This window comes from Saccoglossus kowalevskii, chromosome 17, assembly GCF_978046115.1.
Source record: "Saccoglossus kowalevskii chromosome 17, keSacKowa6.1, whole genome shotgun sequence".
Classification (NCBI taxonomy): domain Eukaryota; kingdom Metazoa; phylum Hemichordata; class Enteropneusta; family Harrimaniidae; genus Saccoglossus; species Saccoglossus kowalevskii.
In genome coordinates, this window is record NC_140657.1 from 13,138,373 (window position 1) to 13,159,830 (window position 21,458).

General features: G+C 38.2%; 1 long non-coding RNA gene across 1 annotated transcript; it reads right to left on the bottom strand.

The window, feature by feature from the left end:
* Positions 1 to 12,743: 12,743 nt before the first annotated feature.
* LOC146732652 (uncharacterized) lies at positions 12,744 to 17,113 on the bottom strand. Its single transcript, XR_014926764.1, has 3 exons — positions 17,079 to 17,113; positions 16,653 to 16,798; positions 12,744 to 13,340 (listed from the first exon to the last, which is right to left on the bottom strand). It is a non-coding gene; the product is annotated as an uncharacterized LOC146732652 (long non-coding RNA).
* Between the last annotated feature and the right edge of the window lie 4,345 nt (positions 17,114 to 21,458).

Consider the following 21,458-nt stretch of genomic DNA (forward strand, 5'->3'; position numbering starts at 1 on the left):
TTTGCTGTAGGTTTTTTAACTGTGATGAGCAATAACAATGTTTTGGCAAAAAACCCTGAAATTTAAGTTGATTTTGTATCAATTTCTTCACAGTTATATCTTGGCATGTTCTGTCAAACAATTACACGATTATTTGGTAATATGGACAACATAATTGATATCTAGGTTAATATGCATGCTCGCCACAGAATATTCAAGCAATCAAAGCCATGCTGACTGATTTGATGACATTAATAGCTTCAACAAGAGAAGGACACGTTGACATAATCTGCGATTTGATGACAATATTTTCTCTTCCATTTCATAGAGGTTTACTGTTGCTATAGTGACATATACGTACACACGTTTCTGTCGTTGCAGACAACTTGCATGTTTAAACTAGACGTCATAAACATATATTACAGGAATTTTATAAACAATTGTTTATTAATTGTAATTGCAATTTTGCACTCCTGGTAGACACCTGATCATGCCAACGGCAACAGTTATTGGTCGGTCACGTGTTTGTCTGCCACGCCATAGAATTTTTAGGAGAAAGAATTAGGAAATCTTTAACAGGAAATTAGCAGCCAGACGTTATCTTAGCTGGCTGATTGGGAAATAAAGCTAAAGTAACTGTAATCCACTAATGTATATTCCTTTGGGTCGAACCTAGTATCTTTACAGTATCTGCTACTGTTATCTGCCAAGTGAATCGTAGTCCCGATACTCTACGTTCCGTTCATAGCTTTATGATTATATGTTCTTTAGAGTGTTTAGAGTCCCGTTGCCAATCTCATTCTGAACTCATTCATAACGTTTATGACAAGAATGTTGAAAGGGAGCGTGCACCAGTGAAACCAGATTAAGCATAGATTATTCAATTTTGATAAGATTAACGGTTTCGAAGAACGCATTCAATCACTTTAGAACAAAAACGAGTAAGCATAAACATGGGAAGGAAGGCCAGACTGATGCCCTATGTCAATAATGATAGGTAATTTCACAGTTTATTCATTCATGTTTCGTCACTGGATTCCCTAATGGTGTTTGAGACTGAGAACATACTAAACCAATTAACACCATTTTGTACATGTATTGAGGGTGTATGTTTAATTTTTAACTATCAAAATATATTCATATAATATAATAAAGCGTATAGATTGAATCAAAGAATAATTGGGTTTTCTTAAGTTAAATACAACCACCAAAAATGATGAGTGGCTTAGCCACAATAAAATGAACTTTTATGAAAAACATAATGCAAAGTAGAGCATCAATATTTTTTTAAAAATTTTTTTGCTAAAAAATCTGTGAAGTTATGCCATCTAGCTTTTAGGGCCTTTGGATTTTTGCTTTTCTGAAAAGCAAAGTCTATATCTTTTGCCGTTGACAATTTAACGTCAGATAAGGACAGTGTTAGCACCTCGTAGTCTGCAGTGTGTTATGCTACCTGGTGGATCTCGTGTGGTCATCTTATGTATCACTAGAATAAGCCATACTAACAGTGTGCCTCAGCTTACTAATATTCAAGCTATCTGCTGCAGCTGGTAAATATTTACAAGAGCTCAGAAAATGTTAGTAACTCTGACAAACTGCTCGATTCATATGCCGCAAGCTTATTGCTTCATTTGATACCTTATGATTAAACGGTCGTGAATACTGGGAGCTACTTTTTGTAAACTAGCGTATTATTATAGCGTGTATAGCGTGCAATAATGAAATATAAGGCCTCTGAAATTTCTGGTTCAAGTGTCACTAACGTTCTATATCTTTATAATGTTCATACCACTGTTAGGCAGATATGGATGAAGAAGCCTCGCGAAATTGTGAACAATCATATTTTCACTGAATGGCAAAATCTCATCTGTCAACTCAGTACTACAATGACTTACAGTTCTATCTTTTTCGGCAAATTATCCTCAATAAAATGAGACTAAACGTTGGTACAACCTCTAACTAGATATTGTTAAAGTCTTAGACAAAAATGTAGACGAATAGCTTGCCAAATAGTCGTCAGTGAATACGTGACCATAACACGCACGTTATGGAGTTTCACATGCCCTGTGACACACTGGAGAATAGGCAAAGTTCGGGTCCAACAGTGAGAAATACTGTACAAAAATAGGCACTTTTCTGTAAATGGACTTTTTGTCGCAACAATACATGCACACTTGCTGGTGAATACTATTACGTGACATCTTTATCTTCAGACAAATGTCTTCGTTTCCGTTGCTGTCACCAAGCAAATAGATGGAATTGCCAGACCATATACAGCAATAGGCAATATGTTTACTGGAACTGTATTTGCAATGCATTTCTTATGCAACTGGCAGTGCATTGTCACGCATCGCAGTGCATTTTAGATATGTAGTTTATTTTACATTTCGTAGTATGGCATGGTCAGTACTTGGCATTAGGCTGTGTATTTAAACACCATTTGTAAGACATGTGATTGGTGAAGAAGAATCTGGATCTAACTTTTAAAAATGGATCCAAGCCAAAAAATGTGAGAGTGTGTCGACAACCAAAAACACAGTAATGAAGCTATTTTAGAGTTTCTGCAGTTGCCAAAATAAGTGAATTGTTTACATAAATGGGTATATTCGACGTTTTGTCAATAAACAATCAGAGGTCACGTCGAGGTTAGTGGTTATAGGCATACTGGGTATGCATTCAATGAACCCTTAACTTGTTAAGAATTAACTCTCCAGACTGGCACAATCTCAAAATAAGTGCAACATTTGTTACAATCTGTAAACAAATACCGCAACCGCATGGATTTAGAATAAATATGAAGCCAAACTAATTGCTCGCATGAAGAGTTTAATAAAATGTGAACAGGCATTGGAAATAGTTGGCTCATTGAACATTGGTGCTTCGGGACTGTGGGAATGGCCACTGTGTGAAGGCTTAGCAAATACACATTAACACATATAAAAACAAACTAACGTAGCCACATCGTTTATTGTAACTAAGTAATGTCTCATTTTATTAAACTCAATGGAGCATAATTATGGGCAAAGAACCACCAGGTGACGAGCTCTATGTACGTGTACTTGCTGCAAGCACGCAACATCCACGATGATATTTGATATTTGTAGAAGTCATTGTCACAAAGATCAAAATCAAAAAAATATTGAAACACATCTCGCCTTTGTGTGCGCCGGCGTCCTGGCGAGGGAATACTGTGGAGGTGTTAGATCCCTATGTCTATTCGATATAAAGTCCAACATTTGAATGTATCAAGACTGATCAACCAAAACAATCCACATCGGTAGAACTTTCCGCGTCGCCAGGAAAGGCTAAGATACTACCACCAGCTTCACACCAAATATTACCACCACCTCGAAATGACAATAACTCCCCCATAAACAATAACAATCATCTCCAATTTGATGCTTCTTTTGTGACAAAGCGTTTCTGTGGCGTAGTCGGGTTTATAATACGCCATTCAAAACGTCGATATAATTTTTACATTTGGTTGTTCATAAATTTGAGAAAATACCGTTGTTATAGTTTGCAACCAAAACAGAGTTGTCTATTAAACTGAATTGCTTATACCCATCCAAATCCTTTCATTTCATCAAAAATAAACTAAGACACAGACTATCGATAAAAAGACGGATCAATGAAAGAACGGCTGTAGCTACATATCAGCTTTATAGAGGTAAACATAAATATAAATCCGCGAATTGGCATGTAGGCATTGCGAGTTTTATGTTTTTGATTTCAGATTGAAACAATAAAAGGATCGTATAGACTATTTTATATAATCCAAATAAATAATAATAAAAGTCCCGTTTGATTTTCAACTATATGTTTTGTTGGTAAAATTATCTAACAAATGTCCTGTTCTGAAATCTACAATTTGAAAAAAAAAAAAAACTATTGTTATAATACGTTTTTTTCAAATCACTAAAATCTAATATGCTGATTTCAACATCTTCAAACCACTCGCATAGGATTGTTCACACCCAATTGGTGGGTTCTTGTGCGTCATAGTCAGTTGCAAACACTCATGACTGCAAAATACAACAATAACATTCACATATAAATATATGAATGTTATAAAGGATTTGTTTGATAAACACAAATTACTTAGCAGCAAATTACGTTTCCACTTTTTCTGTCCCAATTAATTTGTATGTTGTGACTTTATAATTGACTATATGTCTTTCCAGTGACTCTGCTTATAAATATCAAATTTCAAATATATGTTACGCTGTGGCCGGATTAGACCAATTCAAAGTTATTTCCTTTGCACCTTTTATTCATTATTTCAACCGAAGTATTTATATGATAAATTTCTTTCTTCCTGGTTCTTGTCAAATTGAAAAGTATATATCCTCGTTTCCGTATTTTTATTAGTATGCGTTGGTGCCGGTAAGATACCAAAATGAAACAAAATAGGGTAAGTTGAAATTCTTTCAGGAAATAAGAGTCCGAAATGTCACTAAGAACATCAAAATGTGCATTTCTATACTGATTTCTATAGTGACATTATTTCGTCATATTTCAAAATATAAATCAGTGTAAATTTGATAAAAACTATTAAAATGGATCTTTTTCCACTGAGGCGGACATTAAACATTCAAAGATCATGAACATTTTCCCAATCGAATAACACAGTCAGTTAAAGCTGTAATATTCAACAAAGGATTATCAATACATCAATCACGAAACAAGACTATTCTTGGTTAATTGTAAAATAAGAAATTAAATCGAAATGTATATTGTGATTTCACTTATATCGTCCAGTATTAGTTCACGATATAATGAGAATTGGGTATTAATTTTATGCTGCAAGAAATTCACAAAGAATTTTTAGCCATATGTGAGCACCACTATTTACGTTATGTGTCCTTGTCAAACTGCTAATTAAAACTCACTACTACTACTATCCGCCTACTGTCATTTCAAATCATGTCCACTTTTAATCACGAATAAATCAACTGGTAGTGTTATCACGTAGTTTTTAAACTTTGTTGTGTGTTTTATTTCTGTTTTGGGGCTGTTGGGGGGATCGTAACCCCTTGTGGTGAGAACCAGTGAGACTGGCCTACTTGCAGGGTCCCAAAGTTTAACGTTGTACGTTTTTTTCTTCTTTCATTTACATTATTTGTCCTTGTCAAACTGCTAAATAAAACTCTATTCTATTTTACTTCCTGTGTATATATTTTGGGTTTTTAACAGCGTTCTGCGTTCATTTTTGTTTTGGTGTGTTGTGGTCAGTCGTCACCAAGATAGCCGCCACTGAAAAGACGCTACGTAATTCACACCCGATTGTACATAGACTGACTCGCATCCATGCCATCAGATGCGAGAACATGGATGGTATTCCAGTTAAAACCTATGTTGAGGCAGTGTCCGAGGTGGTTGACGACAAAATGATTGTTGCAGTGTCACGAATGAACAGATCATTGGTTGTCTTTTTGGGCACTGTCTCGTGTGTTGTTTTGGTTTCTGTTCAAGGTATTAATATTGGGGGTGAATTGATAACTTTTGCGCCTTTGGTTCGGCCATCAACGAAACTTGTTTTATCCAATGCCCCCCTTTCTTCCCAATGATTGTATTGAAAAAGCCATAGCCCATCTTAGTCGAATTACGAGTGCTATCCACACGATCCCACTTGGCTGTAAACGCCCTTCACTAAAACATGTTCAATCGTTGAGAAGGCAAGTCTACTTATGGTTAAACACCAATATAATCAATGGCTTGCTACCTGTTACTTTCAAAAGACGTTCCTACAATATTTACGTTTCATCAGACGAATTATGATGTTTTTATGTAAATCAAAAGGACATATTCGTAAGAATTGCCCAAGCGCCAATGACAACGAAACCATTGATATGCAAATTGACACGCACACCAGTGAAGTTACTAATAATGGTACACCTGCAAACAATACTTCAATTCAATCAAAACAACTGATTACGAAACATAATTCCCAGCACTTGATGACTCAAGTAACACTACGAGTAGTACTAAAGCCCTCAAATGCCAGCGCTCACTGTCAAACGATGATAAAAAAAAGTAATGATGAAGTACAAAATGATACTGAAAAAGGTATTGATAAACAAATGAAAGATACCAACATGCGCAATGTAAAATCCAAGGCATATAGTGACGCTTTACATAATGGTAATAATAATATTATTGATGCAAATGATACTGTTACAACTAATGAAATATTTCAGCTGATGTTTACAAATCTACTGTTGAAGAGAGGGTACAAACCCCTCCTTCGAATTCTGTTGCCACACAGGGTGGGGCTAACACTGGTGAGTGGCCTTCTAGCTTTCCACCTACACCAGACATGTTCAATTCACATGCTTCTCCCATGCCAGCTTTCTCTTCTGGATCATCCGGTGGTTTTGTCACACCATCCACCCCTCTGATTAATACTCGTGAATCTTTGGATGACAACGAATCTGTTGGGTCCAACATATCTAATATATCGGACTTTTCTCAAGCTAGTAAAACGTCACTAGCACCTTCAATAGATGCTATTTCTGAGTTTTTAGAATCTACTAACAATTAAAAAAAAGAAATTGACAATTGTTTTGATTTTTTCCCTAATATCAAAATATCGTTCTACACAGTCTCTAATCTAAACACCTCACAAAGGGCGCGTATATTAAAACTTGTTAACAAAATCAAAACGTAAACGACAGGACGCGTTTCTGTCATTGTGTAACTATTTTCAGCATAATGTATTTGTGTTTGTATTATACTTCATTTTAATGGCCCAATCAATTTAAGGTATAACCTTAAATGTTCGCGGAGCACAAGATGTCGCCAAGAGATATCAAATCTTTGAGTTTGTCAAGCGTGATTTTTTATCTTATACACTAAACACATACTTTAAAGCAAGATGAACATAGATAAAGTATTTTGTGGAGGAGTAATGCAATATTTTCACACTGTGACACAAATCGCGCTGGTATAGCTATTTTGTTCCGTCCAGGTGCTAATGTTAATGTGCTGTCCCAGAATGAAGTACTCAGTGATCATGTATTGCATGTTCACATGTTAATAAACGACAATCCACTGCATATGTTTAATGTTTATACCCCTACAAATGGAATAGAGCGTATGGCATGCTTTGAATTTTTTTAAAAAAAATCACCTTACTACACTTAACCCTTATCTGGTTAAGTCAATGTAAAAGTACATGGGGCACGCAGAATAAGGGTTAATGATGACCCCGTCATTATTGGCGGGGATTTCAATTGCACAATCGCACCTGACCTGGACCACAATGGCGGCGTCGAACCAGACATGCGCACGTAACGTTTGTTATTGAAAATTTTACTCCCTTTTAAATTGCTTGATGCATGGTGTTTTTATCATGGTAGTGAACGCAACTTTACGTGGGGTAGAGGGCAGACGCTGGTACGTCTGGACAAATTTTACATTACATTAAGTTTTTATCCAGCAAAATAAATCATCTCTATCAGCAATCCTGCTCTGGGATTCACAGATCATTCACTTGTACATATACATTTATCACAAAAAAACTTCAGTAACCGTAACATAGTGTGGTGCTTGAACACCTCAGTGCTGGTTGACGATGATTATTCTCAAATTATTTTCGAATTTCGGGCTAGTTGGCAGCAACATCGCGCTAATTACGCGAATCTTCAAACTTGGTGGGATTTGGGGAAGCAGAAAATAAAGGTGCTCTCGCAGCAATATTGTCATTTCAAACACAATAACAATAAACACCAAAAGCTAGAACTTGAAAATGAAATATCAAATATTGAGCAGAGCTTGGGTAATGACGAGTCTCTCTTTCAAACTTATAAAGAAAAAAGAAATTACTCGCTGAATTCACGAAGGTGGAGGCTCGGGGTGCTGCTACATGCGCCCGTCATCACTTTATCAACAACTCAGACATGTGTAACTCGTTCTTTTTCAATCTCGAAAAGCAAAAGGGCGCGCGAAAATCATTTTCCCAACTTAAACGACCTGATAACACTGTTACTGAAAACCAGGTGGAAATCTGCCTTCGCACCTGTGGTTTCTATAAAAGGTTATATTCCCCCGACCCAGTTGATACTAATGTACAGAATATTATTTTGCAGTATTTGCTTCAATTAAATACCAAGGACAAAGATGCTCTCGACATTGACATCCCCTTTTACAGTTAAACTCCTACCGTCGGAAGTGCTCCCGGTATCGATGGCTTGCCCAATGAGTTTTATAAAAAATGTTGGGGATATTTTGGGGAAGGATTTTCATCGGGTTTTACTTGCGTTAATCAATGATGGTATTGTGCCCGCCTCTTGTAACAGAGCGATTGTTACCCCTCTACCCAAAAAAGGTGACAATACTTGTTTACAAAATTGGCGGCCAGATAGTTTATTGTGCAGTGATTATAAGATCATCAAGATCATCATCTCCGTTCTGTTCTGGGCAGGCATATCCACGACAATGTATCATTGTTGCGGGACAGCATTGATTATACTAATGCGTTTAACATGTCTTTGGGTATAGTTGCACTTGACCAGGAAAAAGCTTTCGACAGGGTTCATCATACATACCTTATGAACACTCTAAAATCATCTGGCTTTGGAGACAATTTTATTAATATCATTGGCTTAATATATAAAAATGCTCAACTATTTATCCGGATAAACAGCTCCCTCACTGCACCCTCCCGCTAGCTCTGGGTATACGCCAAGGCTGTTCACTCTCTGCCCAACTCTATGTAATGTGTACTGAACCATTTCTAGATAAAATAAGAAATAAAAGCAAAGTAACTGGACTGGCTATACCTAACAGTAATAGCAAAAATACAAAACTTACTGCTTATGCAGGTGATATAGAACTTTTCATAACAAATAACGAAGACTTTGGTGAGTTGATAAAATGGCTTGATATCTACCAACGTGCTTCCAATCCGATGGCATGTGGGTCGGGCGGTGGAGCAACTGCGTAGATTCGACAACATAGGCCTGAAAGTACTCGGTTTTTACCTTGGTAACAACAATGATTACACTAAAAAACGGGACCGAGCTTGTACAAAAAAACTGAAGGTAAGCTTGAGTATTGGCCCCGCTTTTCGTCCGGCATGTCATATAGAGGGCGCTCGTTAATTGTCAATAACGTTACTTCTTACTTGCTTTATCGTGTTGCCAGTATTTTCCCGCCTATTGACACTGTTAATTACATTCAGTCTTTACTTGTGAATTTTTTATGGCACGGTCGGCACTGGGTTTCTGCGGAAACTTTGTATCTACCTTTGGAAAACGGTGGTCAAAATGTTGTTCATCTATTTAGCAAAATTAAAGTTATGCGAATTTTATACGTTCACAGATATCCTTGCTTCAAGTTCACGGATTATTACTTCAGCCAAGTAGGTAAACTCAAATACACATCACAGGTATTGTTAACCAGTATTGATATTTCATCCTTTCATGGACCTACCTTTTATTCTGATCTGTTGAAATGTTGGAATTCTTTGAATATACGCCATAAGGTTAACACCGACAATGTTTTTTAAAATTCTTTCAGAACCTATTTTTAATAATCCTCTAGTTCTACATCCACTTAGAAATGAACCGTATGTGCTCAAACACTTTGTTGATGCTGGCATCACTGAAGTAGGTGATTTGATCGCATACCAGGAAAAGACTGGCTGCCGTCGCCGGTTTTGTACAGGAAAGTTTGAATGCAGTCGGAGAGAATCTTTAATCTCAGTTTTAAAATGGTTCGCGAGTCCATCCCTGCGTCGTGAAAAGACTGTATTCAAACATACTTTAAAAATGAATCTAGTGACCTGCCCCCAGCAAATAAACACATTGACCTATATAACTCTGATAATTTAAATACGCCTCAGTATAAGATGGAAAATGGGGATTTCTATTAATATATGATTTCTATACTTCATGCTCAACATCATACTAATAAAATTAATACTGTATGACGCGACATTTTGAGCGTTCCAAACGAGTTAAAGCAAAATTTCAAAGGATGTTACTCCCCACCATTATGCAAACTGAAAGGCGATCTTCAATGAAGAATTCTCCATGGTGCCTATACTACTGGCACATATCTCTATAGTACTGGACTCACACAACACGATAAATGCCCTATTTGCAGCGATGACGATTCATTGGATCGCATATTTTATGAATGTCCCAATATCAATGCTTTGATGACCCACATCAGAATCATTGCTGGTCGCCTCATATTCCCTGATTCAGTCATTCATCTATGGTGGTTTGTTATGTTACCACCTCCCAAACAAGCATATCAACTGTTCATTTACATTGTTGCCACGGCAATGATGTCAATTCATCTCAATCGCAGGAATACGCGTCAAGACATGGGCACTACTGATTTTTAAGCGTCGTACGCATTCAAGGATTAACTTAGAGTTTGAGTTTAACTAGTCGGTTACATGAGTTTGATAACATTTGGGCTGTTGGGGTGCACTGTGCAATCGAGATGGAGAGACACTCAATATCTGTATATGATCTGTTTTCACTCCCGCTTTGCGGAACATCTGGTTACGAACTTCAAGGTGAGTCTGTCACCGAGCATCAAGCACGCTTCGTAGGGTGGTAGACGCATTTACATGCTGCCACGTTGATCTTATGATCCCATTTACATTTAATAAAAGACCTTATAACAACGCGTTTCCTTGTAGTCAGTTATTTACCCCAGTGTGGTCTACGTAGTTTTTAAACATTGCAGTCTGTGTGTTTTATTCCTCCTTAATGATTGGTAGGGCACATCGTAACCCCTTGTGGTGAGAACCAGAGAGTCTGATCTATCTACAGGATCCCTTTGTTTAACGTTCACGTTATTGTTTGTTTGTTAGTTAGGTTGAGTTGTTGTTTTTGTCCGAGTGCGATTGAAAAATCACTAATAATAATATGAGGTTACTACGAGGATACCTCAAACTATGCACGTAAGACAGTACAGCGGAAGTATCGACCGACGCGTACTGTGTACTGTCTGGGTGCTTACTTTGAGGTATCCTGAGGTATCTTTTCATCCCAAGGATACACCATGGCAATGCCGAAATCCAAAATGTTGAGAACAGAATCAGAATTCTTTGTATGGAGTCCTATCAAACGTTGGTGGCAGCCATGTTTGTTTTTATTATTAGAGGACGCTTAATCATTCCATATTTAGAATTCTCATTTCCTTATATGGTAGGATGAAAGTACCACAGAATCACCGCACGCTGTAACTTATGGCGTTACGGTGACACGTGTATAATAATAATAATTGAGAGTTGTCTAGATCAACAGGTAATCGGTCGTTGTCAATTAACCAAACATCAAACGCAATTATAATTAGCGGCGTGAGACATGAGGAGAACATGCGCATATGCGTAAATGTCAACTTGTCCTTTGACCTTTTAGCTTGATTCTGACTATAAATAGAGCAGTTAGTATACTGGTACATGATATCGCTGGAGAGTGGTACTCGTCTGAGCCGTGAGTATGACCGATGTTTGAATTTAATTGTAGTAGTTTCTGTTATTGACATTAGAACCTACCAAACGAATGATCTTAAAATTATTGACCTTTCGAAAAAGTATGGCGTTTGTTTTTGGATCATGATGTGATCGCAATAGTTGCAAGGTTTTAATCATATACGTGGCACCCGAGGATTTATGCTTTTAAAATTAGCTAAGGCATAGTGAGTATTTTGGGTTGACGCTCATATTTACAACCAAAATATCAACAAAATTGATCGTTGTATTTATTTATTTATTTATTTATTTATTTATTTATTTATTTATTTATTTATTTATTTATTTATTTATTTATTTGTTTATTTATTTATTTATTTATTTATGCTGTTTGTATGTATGTATGTATGTATGTAATTAGCATACACACGTCGTTGTTCTGAGCTCCCGAAAAATCTACGATTTTCACCTTTCAGAAAGCTAAGTAGTTATTTTTGTTGGTTCTATTGGTTTTGTGAATACTTTGTGCACTCTGTCGCTACCTTTATTTTCTTATTCAGCATAAATCTGCTGTATTTTTTGGTTGTTTTCCTTTTTGTGTTCTGGGGACTTGCCGGTGAGCCTGCCAAGATGGCCGCTTCCACGGCAAGCCCACGTGTCAGTGAATTCGCGGGGTTGACCCGCAAACATGGTGTGAAGTGCGAGTCTGTTGATGGAGTCTCAATTGAAACTTATGTGAAGGCGATTTCGGGCATTGTTGAGCCTAAAAATGTTCTGGCTGCTTCTAGAGCAAACCGCAGCGTTTTAGTTTTTCTTAATTCAGTTTCATGCGTTGACCAGGTGTGTGCTACAGGTATTAGTACAATCGGTGACGCATTTATTTATGTTGAGCCATTGGTGAAACCGGCGACCAAGGTCATTCTCTCTGGGGTTCCGCCCTTTATAAAAAACGATGTGCTCGAGCGTGAACTTTCTCTCTATGGTAAAGTGGTTTCACGCATACGCCTGATTCCCCTTGGCTGCAAAAGTCCAGAATTGAGACATGTCAAGTCTTTCCGTCGTCAGGTGTACATGTTGTGCGATGAAAAATCAATCAACGGCGTTATAACCATCATCCACGAACAGCGTAACTATCGTGTATACCTGTCGACGGATGAGGTGACATGTCATAAATGTAAACAGAAAGGCCATATTCAAAGAAATTGTCCCGGAAATATCCCTGTACAGGATACTGTTAATGGCGACAATGACAACACTACTGATATGGAAATATCTCCATCTACATCCGCTTCTACAACTGGTAATATTGAAAATGATAAAACTGACACAACTTCTAAACATGATAATAATACAAATGATATAAATGACATAATTGCAAATGATACTGATGAACACACTGATACAATTATAACTGCCGATAATACACACGATGATACTGATGATACAAATACAAATAATGCTCCATTTGAAAAAAACGACATCGACGCTATAAACACTACAAACTTTGGAAACACTAATAACACTGATGAATTGATCACAACTGCGGTTACTGGTGTTAAAGAACATGCAGCTGTTGTCACGCGTGGCATATCTGAATGTCAATTAGATGGCACGCGTACTGATCATTGTGATGATAATGAACCAGGTTCTGTTGTTTCCAGTGATGAACTTTCAAGATCATCTGCTATAGAAATTGGCGAGGAAAGGGTACGAACCCCTTACTCAGTACCCCCTCCCACGGGAGACACACCATCTTCTTCACACCATTTACATCCACCTGATCCAGGTGAATTACACAGTTCTAAAAGTGTGGATGTGTTTGATTCGAAGTCAATTGTGGCGTCTTATGACGGAGACGATAATGAGTCTGTAATGTCAGATATGTCGGACATGAGTGTCGCTTCTTTGGAAGACGTCGGGATGTCTGAAAATGAAAATAAAAAAATGTTATCTAAAGAATCATTGTTGGTTTTTCTAGAAGAGTCTTTTAACTCGAGGAAATTAATCGAGCAGGCGGTTTCTTTCTGTTCCGACCTCCGACTTTTAGTGAGGTCCTTAAACAGTCTTCGTAAGAGTGCCGATTTCCCGAGCAAAGAAAAGATACGCGTACAGCGAATGACAATGCGTATTTCGAAACATGTTAAACGTTCATTAAAATCCAGTGCTGAAGGAGATGGGAATTTAAGATCAAGCATCTTGAGTAAAAAACGAGGCATTTCCTCGCAATCTGTCATTGTTTCAACTGATTGAATTGTGTGTTAATTATGAATCAACACTCCATAGATATGCGTTACTGGTTTGGTTGCTTTTTATGTCTTCTAATTATGGCAAACGTAGCTGGAATTACTTGGAATGTACATGGTTGCAGAGATTCTTTAAAACGATACCAGCTGTTTGAATACATTAAAAGTAATTATTCTAAGGATTTTTGTTTTCTTCAGGAAACACACTCTGTTCCGTCTGATGAGCCGAACTGGCGTGTGGTCTGGAGGGCGCCTATATTTTTTTCTCACGAATCAACGAATTCGGCAGGCGTTGCTATACTTTTTAAATCTAATGCAAATATTAAAATTCTGAATGTCAATGATGTAGTCCCGGGTCGTCTTTTGCATATTCATGTCGAAATCGATGGGTTCCCGCTGCACTTGATAAACGTATATGCCCCAACCAATGGGCCGGAACGGTTGGAGTTTTTTAAGGTGTTGAAACATCATTTAAATAATATAAACAATGACCCAGTCGTCGCTGGCGGCGATTTTAATTGTACAATGGAGGCGAGTATTGACCGGGTGGACAGCCCAGAGCCACACCTTTCTTCTTCTAGGTTTCTATCACAAATTTTGTTGCGCTTCAAACTTGTTGATGCGTGGCGCCATCACAATCCTACTGTCAGGCAGTATACCTGGAGTAGAAATGAAAGCAAATCACGAATTGATACGTTTTATATATCTAAATCCATCGTATCCAGAATTAAATTATCGTCTATACTGCCTCGTTATGATTTTTCTGATCATTTTCCTGTCGATATCCGTCTGTCTTTTAACTCCATTAATGCACGTAATCCTGTTTGGTGCTTTAATTTAAGCCTCCTGCAGGATGAAGATTTTTGTGAAATATTCACAGATTATTGGTTGAAGTGGCGCAGTGAGAAATCACGCTTCAGTAAAATTCAAATGTGGTGGGACATTGGCAAGCTGAATATTAAAGTACTCACAAAGCAGTACAGTGCCAAGTTGTCCTGTACATACAGGAATAATCAAGCTGGATTACGCAAGGATATTAAAAATATTGAAGACCGCTTAAAGGACGATCCTTCACTAAAAGGGATACTCGAAGAGAAACGAACTTTATTGGAAAATCTAACAAAAACGGAATGTAAGGGTGCTGCCATAAGATCTCGGCATAAAATTTTAAATGAAAACGATGCCCCTACATCCTTTTTCTTTGACTGTGAGAAACAAAGGGGGTCGCGTAAAGTAATGTCACACTTACAGCATTCCGATGGATCGCTGACTGGGTCACAAGCTGAAATGAGGTCAATGGCTAAAGAGTTTTACAGCGATTTGTTTTCTCCCGGTCCGATTTCCATTGAAGCTCAAAATAAACTGCTTTCCGGGTTGCCTCAACTGGACGACGCTATCAGGGAAGATTGTGATGCGCCAATAACGCATGAAAATCTTACCAACGCAGTCAAGTTAATTTCCACCAATAGATCCCCAGGCATAGATGGTATTCCCGGCGAATTTTATAAACATTTTTGGTCGATTTTAGGCTCTGATCTTCACGACGTCATTACTGCCTCAATCGAAGAGGGCCTGATGCCTTTGTCGTGTAGACGGGCTGTTATCACTCTACTGCCAAAAAAAGGTAACAATGGACTACTGAAGAATTGGAGACCTGTAAGCTTACTATGCGCGGATTACAAGATCTTGACCAAAGCGCTTTCTCTAAGATTAAAATCCGTCCTTGGCAGTATAGTTCATATCGATCAAAGCTACTCTATCCCAGGAAGACAAATTTATGACAACATACACTTGATACGTGATGTCATCACGTACGCAAACAGTAAAAACATAACACTAGGAATTGTCTCTCTCGACCAAGAGAAAGCTTTCGATAGAGTTCACCACGGATATTTATTAAAAACGCTACAGGCCTTTGGGTTCGGTAATCGGTTCTGTGACTATATTAAACTTGTCTATTCTAACACTGAAAGTCTGGTCCGCGTCAATAGCGCCCTCACCAGCCCTGTCCAGTTTAATAGGGGTATTCGTCAAGGATGTTCCCTATCAGGGCAACTGTACACGCTAGCTATCGAGCCCCTTTTGCACAAGATCCGAACCCAGAGTGGTATCCGTGGTGTTCAGGTTGATGACTCTCCTGATCGAGGGGTTAAACTTTCTGCTTATGCTGACGATGTCAGTTTCTTTGTCACCAAGAACTCTGATTTTATTAAACTCAGAGAATGGCTATCTTCTTACGAGAATGCCAGTAATTCTCGCATTAACTATACCAAGTCGCAAGGGCTATGGGTAGGTGCCTGGAAAAATAGACCTGATAAGCCACTAAATATAGGCTGGACCTCTGACGGCCTCAAAGTTCTCGGCGTTTTTGTTGGGAATAACACCGCTTTTACGGATCGTAATTGGTCTAATGTCATCGACGAGGTCGAGGCGAAAATAGGTCACTGGTCAAAATATGCACCTGCTCTGTCCTACAGAGGGCGTTCTCTGATTATTAACAATCTTGTTGTATCCAAACTCTTGCACAAACTAATTTGTCTCTCTCCTCCAGATCGAGTAATTAATGCGATTCAAAAAATGTTTGTTGACTTCTTTTGGTTGGGAAGACATTGGATTCCTGCCGAATTGGTGTATTTGCCTCCCAGTGACGGAGGACAGGGATTAGCACACTTGCCAACCCGTATAGCCTCATACCGCGTACAATATGTACAACGGTATTTTTATTTTAACTCAAGTCATCCGTGCTTCTTTTTCGCTGATTACTTTTTAAGACAATTTCAAAATCTGAATTATAATAAACAGTTGTTTATTATTGATATTCCGAAGTCTGATTTTAATGTTCCCAGTTTTTATTGTAGTTTGTTAAAAATTTGGTCTAGCACTACTTTTGTGCGTAAGGACGTACCATCTACTTACCACAGCGTTTGTCTGGAACCGTTATTTTATAATAAACTCATTTTACATCCTTTAAGACAGACACCTCTCAAACTTACTCATTTTATTGAATCCGGTGTGACTAGGATTGGCGATTTATTGACTGATGGAAAATGGCTGTCAGTTCAATCGTTACATCCACGCATTAGTATATACTCAGCACGCCTGCTAGGTATCGCTCTAGATATTGTTCACAATGCTATCCCTACGAGTATGAAAGATATTGTAAATAATGAAAACACCACAGATTCCACAAATATTACACATCCAAGATATTCGCTTGAATTATTGTATAAAGATGATGATAATAATATTTTGCTCAATTGTCCCTTGTACACACTAAAGAAAGGTAGCATTTACAACTTTCTGGTGTCGGTTAACAAACTCTCCAAGGACGCCACACAGGCAGGCACTGTGTGGTGTGACTTGCTATCGATTGATACTCAGAAACCGAATTTTAAGGATTGTTACCTCCATCCACTCACCAAAAAAGATGGCGACCTCCAGTGGCGTCTTCTTCATGGCGCTTACCCCACTGGAGGTTTCTTATTCAAGTCTGGGCTGAGGGAATCGGACACTTGTGTTTTCTGCAAAGAAAAAGATGACTTAATGCACGTATTCATAGAGTGCACCAGGCTGGGTCCGTTGTTTGTAACTTTTAATAAAGTTATTCACAATCTGTTAGACATTGGGTCCATCCCACTGTCCCATTACTTACTTGGACCACCTAGGAAGAAACCATTAGTGCTTCACAAATTGCTGGTGTTCATCATCACATCGGTAAAAGCTTCAATACACATTACCCGGATAAAGAAAATGAAGAACTTACCTGGTACTGATGTCACCCATTGCTTCAAAGCACGACTGAAATCAAGATTACGGGATGAATACAACTACCACAAGCTGACTGGTACTATGGCAGCCTTCATCCAACGGTGGTGCATCAATGACGCAGTAGCATCGGTCATCGGCGAAGACCTCGTCCATCCAGATTATATTATGTAAATAATAAATTGAACTATTTTTATAATAAAATGAACACTTTGATTTTATTCTCAAGATTATTTTACTGTTTCTGTTTGTACATATTCGACTATAATTTGTACTGTATCCGATATTGTTTTATACCTACCTGTACAATTACTTTATATTTCGTTGCATTATCATGTGTAATTAATTTTCATCGTTTTATATTCAAACATATTATATTGTATACTTTTCTGTACTGTATCACTTGTATTCGCCTTTGATTTATACTTACCGCTATATGTCCAATTCTTGTATTTAAACAGTGATTGTTAACTGATTTTTTATTACTCGAGAATAAAAGATTCAAATGTATGTATGTATGTATGTATGTATGTATGTATGTATGTATGTATGTATGTATGTATGTATGTATGTATGTATGTAATTAGCATACACACGTCGTTGTTCTGAGCTCCCGAAAAATCTACGATTTTCACCTTTCAGAAAGCTAAGTAGTTATTTTTGTTGGTTCTATTGGTTTTGTGAATACTTTGTGCACTCTGTCGCTACCTTTATTTTCTTATTCAGCATAAATCTGCTGTATTTTTTGGTTGTTTTCCTTTTTGTGTTCTGGGGACTTGCCGGTGAACCTGCCAAGATGGCCGCTTCCACGGCAAGCCCACGTGTCAGTGAATTCGCGGGGTTGACCCGCAAACATGGTGTGAAGTGCGAGTCTGTTGATGGAGTCTCAATTGAAACTTATGTGAAGGCGATTTCGGGCATTGTTGAGCCTAAAAATGTTCTGGCTGCTTCTAGAGCAAACCGCAGCGTTTTAGTTTTTCTTAATTCAGTTTCATGCGTTGACCAGGTGTGTGCTACAGGTATTAGTACAATCGGTGACGCATTTATTTATGTTGAGCCATTGGTGAAACCGGCGACCAAGGTCATTCTCTCTGGGGTTCCGCCCTTTATAAAAAACGATGTGCTCGAGCGTGAACTTTCTCTCTATGGTAAAGTGGTTTCACGCATACGCCTGATTCCCCTTGGCTGCAAAAGTCCAGAATTGAGACATGTCAAGTCTTTCCGTCGTCAGGTGTACATGTTGTGCGATGAAAAATCAATCAACGGCGTTATAACCATCATCCACGAACAGCGTAACTATCGTGTATACCTGTCGACGGATGAGGTGACATGTCATAAATGTAAACAGAAAGGCCATATTCAAAGAAATTGTCCCGGAAATATCCCTGTACAGGATACTGTTAATGGCGACAATGACAACACTACTGATATGGAAATATCTCCATCTACATCCGCTTCTACAACTGGTAATATTGAAAATGATAAAACTGACACAACTTCTAAACATGATAATAATACAAATGATATAAATGACATAATTGCAAATGATACTGATGAACACACTGATACAATTATAACTGCCGATAATACACACGATGATACTGATGATACAAATACAAATAATGCTCCATTTGAAAAAAACGACATCGACGCTATAAACACTACAAACTTTGGAAACACTAATAACACTGATGAATTGATCACAACTGCGGTTACTGGTGTTAAAGAACATGCAGCTGTTGTCACGCGTGGCATATCTGAATGTCAATTAGATGGCACGCGTACTGATCATTGTGATGATAATGAACCAGGTTCTGTTGTTTCCAGTGATGAACTTTCAAGATCATCTGCTATAGAAATTGGCGAGGAAAGGGTACGAACCCCTTACTCAGTACCCCCTCCCACGGGAGACACACCATCTTCTTCACACCATTTACATCCACCTGATCCAGGTGAATTACACAGTTCTAAAAGTGTGGATGTGTTTGATTCGAAGTCAATTGTGGCGTCTTATGACGGAGACGATAATGAGTCTGTAATGTCAGATATGTCGGACATGAGTGTCGCTTCTTTGGAAGACGTTGGGATGTCTGAAAATGAAAATAAAAAAATGTTATCTAAAGAATCATTGTTGGTTTTTCTAGAAGAGTCTTTTAACTCGAGGAAATTAATCGAGCAGGCGGTTTCTTTCTGTTCCGACCTCCGACTTTTAGTGAGGTCCTTAAACAGTCTTCGTAAGAGTGCCGATTTCCCGAGCAAAGAAAAGATACGCGTACAGCGAATGACAATGCGTATTTCGAAACATGTTAAACGTTCATTAAAATCCAGTGCTGAAGGAGATGGGAATTTAAGATCAAGCATCTTGAGTAAAAAACGAGGCATTTCCTCGCAATCTGTCATTGTTTCAACTGATTGAATTGTGTGTTAATTATGAATCAACACTCCATAGATATGCGTTACTGGTTTGGTTGCTTTTTATGTCTTCTAATTATGGCAAACGTAGCTGGAATTACTTGGAATGTACATGGTTGCAGAGATTCTTTAAAACGATACCAGCTGTTTGAATACATTAAAAGTAATTATTCTAAGGATTTTTGTTTTCTTCAGGAAACACACTCTGTTCCGTCTGATGAGCCGAACTGGCGTGTGGTCTGGAGGGCGCCTATAGTTTTTTCTCACGAATCAACGAATTCGGCAGGCGTTGCTATACTTTTTAAATCTAATGCAAATATTAAAATTCTGAATGTCAATGATGTAGTCCCGGGTCGTCTTTTGCATATTCATGTCGAAATCGATGGGTTCCCGCTGCACTTGATAAACGTATATGCCCCAACCAATGGGCCGGAACGGTTGGAGTTTTTTTAAGGTGTTGAAACATCATTTAAATAATATAAACAATGACCCAGTCGTCGCTGGCGGCGATTTTAATTGTACAATGGAGGCGAGTATTGACCGGGTGGACAGCCCAGAGCCACACCTTTCTTCTTCTAGGTTTCTATCACAAATTTTGTTGCGCTTCAAACTTGTTGATGCGTGGCGCCATCACAATCCTACTGTCAGGCAGTATACCTGGAGTAGAAATGAAAGCAAATCACGAATTGATACGTTTTATATATCTAAATCCATCGTATCCAGAATTAAATTATCGTCTATACTGCCTCGTTATGATTTTTCTGATCATTTTCCTGTCGATATCCGTCTGTCTTTTAACTCCATTAATGCACGTAATCCTGTTTGGTGCTTTAATTTAAGCCTCCTGCAGGATGAAGATTTTTGTGAAATATTCACAGATTATTGGTTGAAGTGGCGCAGTGAGAAATCACGCTTCAGTAAAATTCAAATGTGGTGGGACATTGGCAAGCTGAATATTAAAGTACTCACAAAGCAGTACAGTGCCAAGTTGTCCTGTACATACAGGAATAATCAAGCTGGATTACGCAAGGATATTAAAAATATTGAAGACCGCTTAAAGGACGATCCTTCACTAAAAGGGATACTCGAAGAGAAACGAACTTTATTGGAAAATCTAACAAAAACGGAATGTAAGGGTGCTGCCATAAGATCTCGGCATAAAATTTTAAATGAAAACGATGCCCCTACATCCTTTTTCTTTGACTGTGAGAAACAAAGGGGGTCGCGTAAAGTAATGTCACACTTACAGCATTCCGATGGATCGCTGACTGGGTCACAAGCTGAAATGAGGTCAATGGCTAAAGAGTTTTACAGCGATTTGTTTTCTCCCGGTCCGATTTCCATTGAAGCTCAAAATAAACTGCTTTCCGGGTTGCCTCAACTGGACGACGCTATCAGGGAAGATTGTGATGCGCCAATAACGCATGAAAATCTTACCAACGCAGTCAAGTTAATTTCCACCAATAGATCCCCAGGCATAGATGGTATTCCCGGCGAATTTTATAAACATTTTTGGTCGATTTTAGGCTCTGATCTTCACGACGTCATTACTGCCTCAATCGAAGAGGGCCTGATGCCTTTGTCGTGTAGACGGGCTGTTATCACTCTACTGCCAAAAAAAG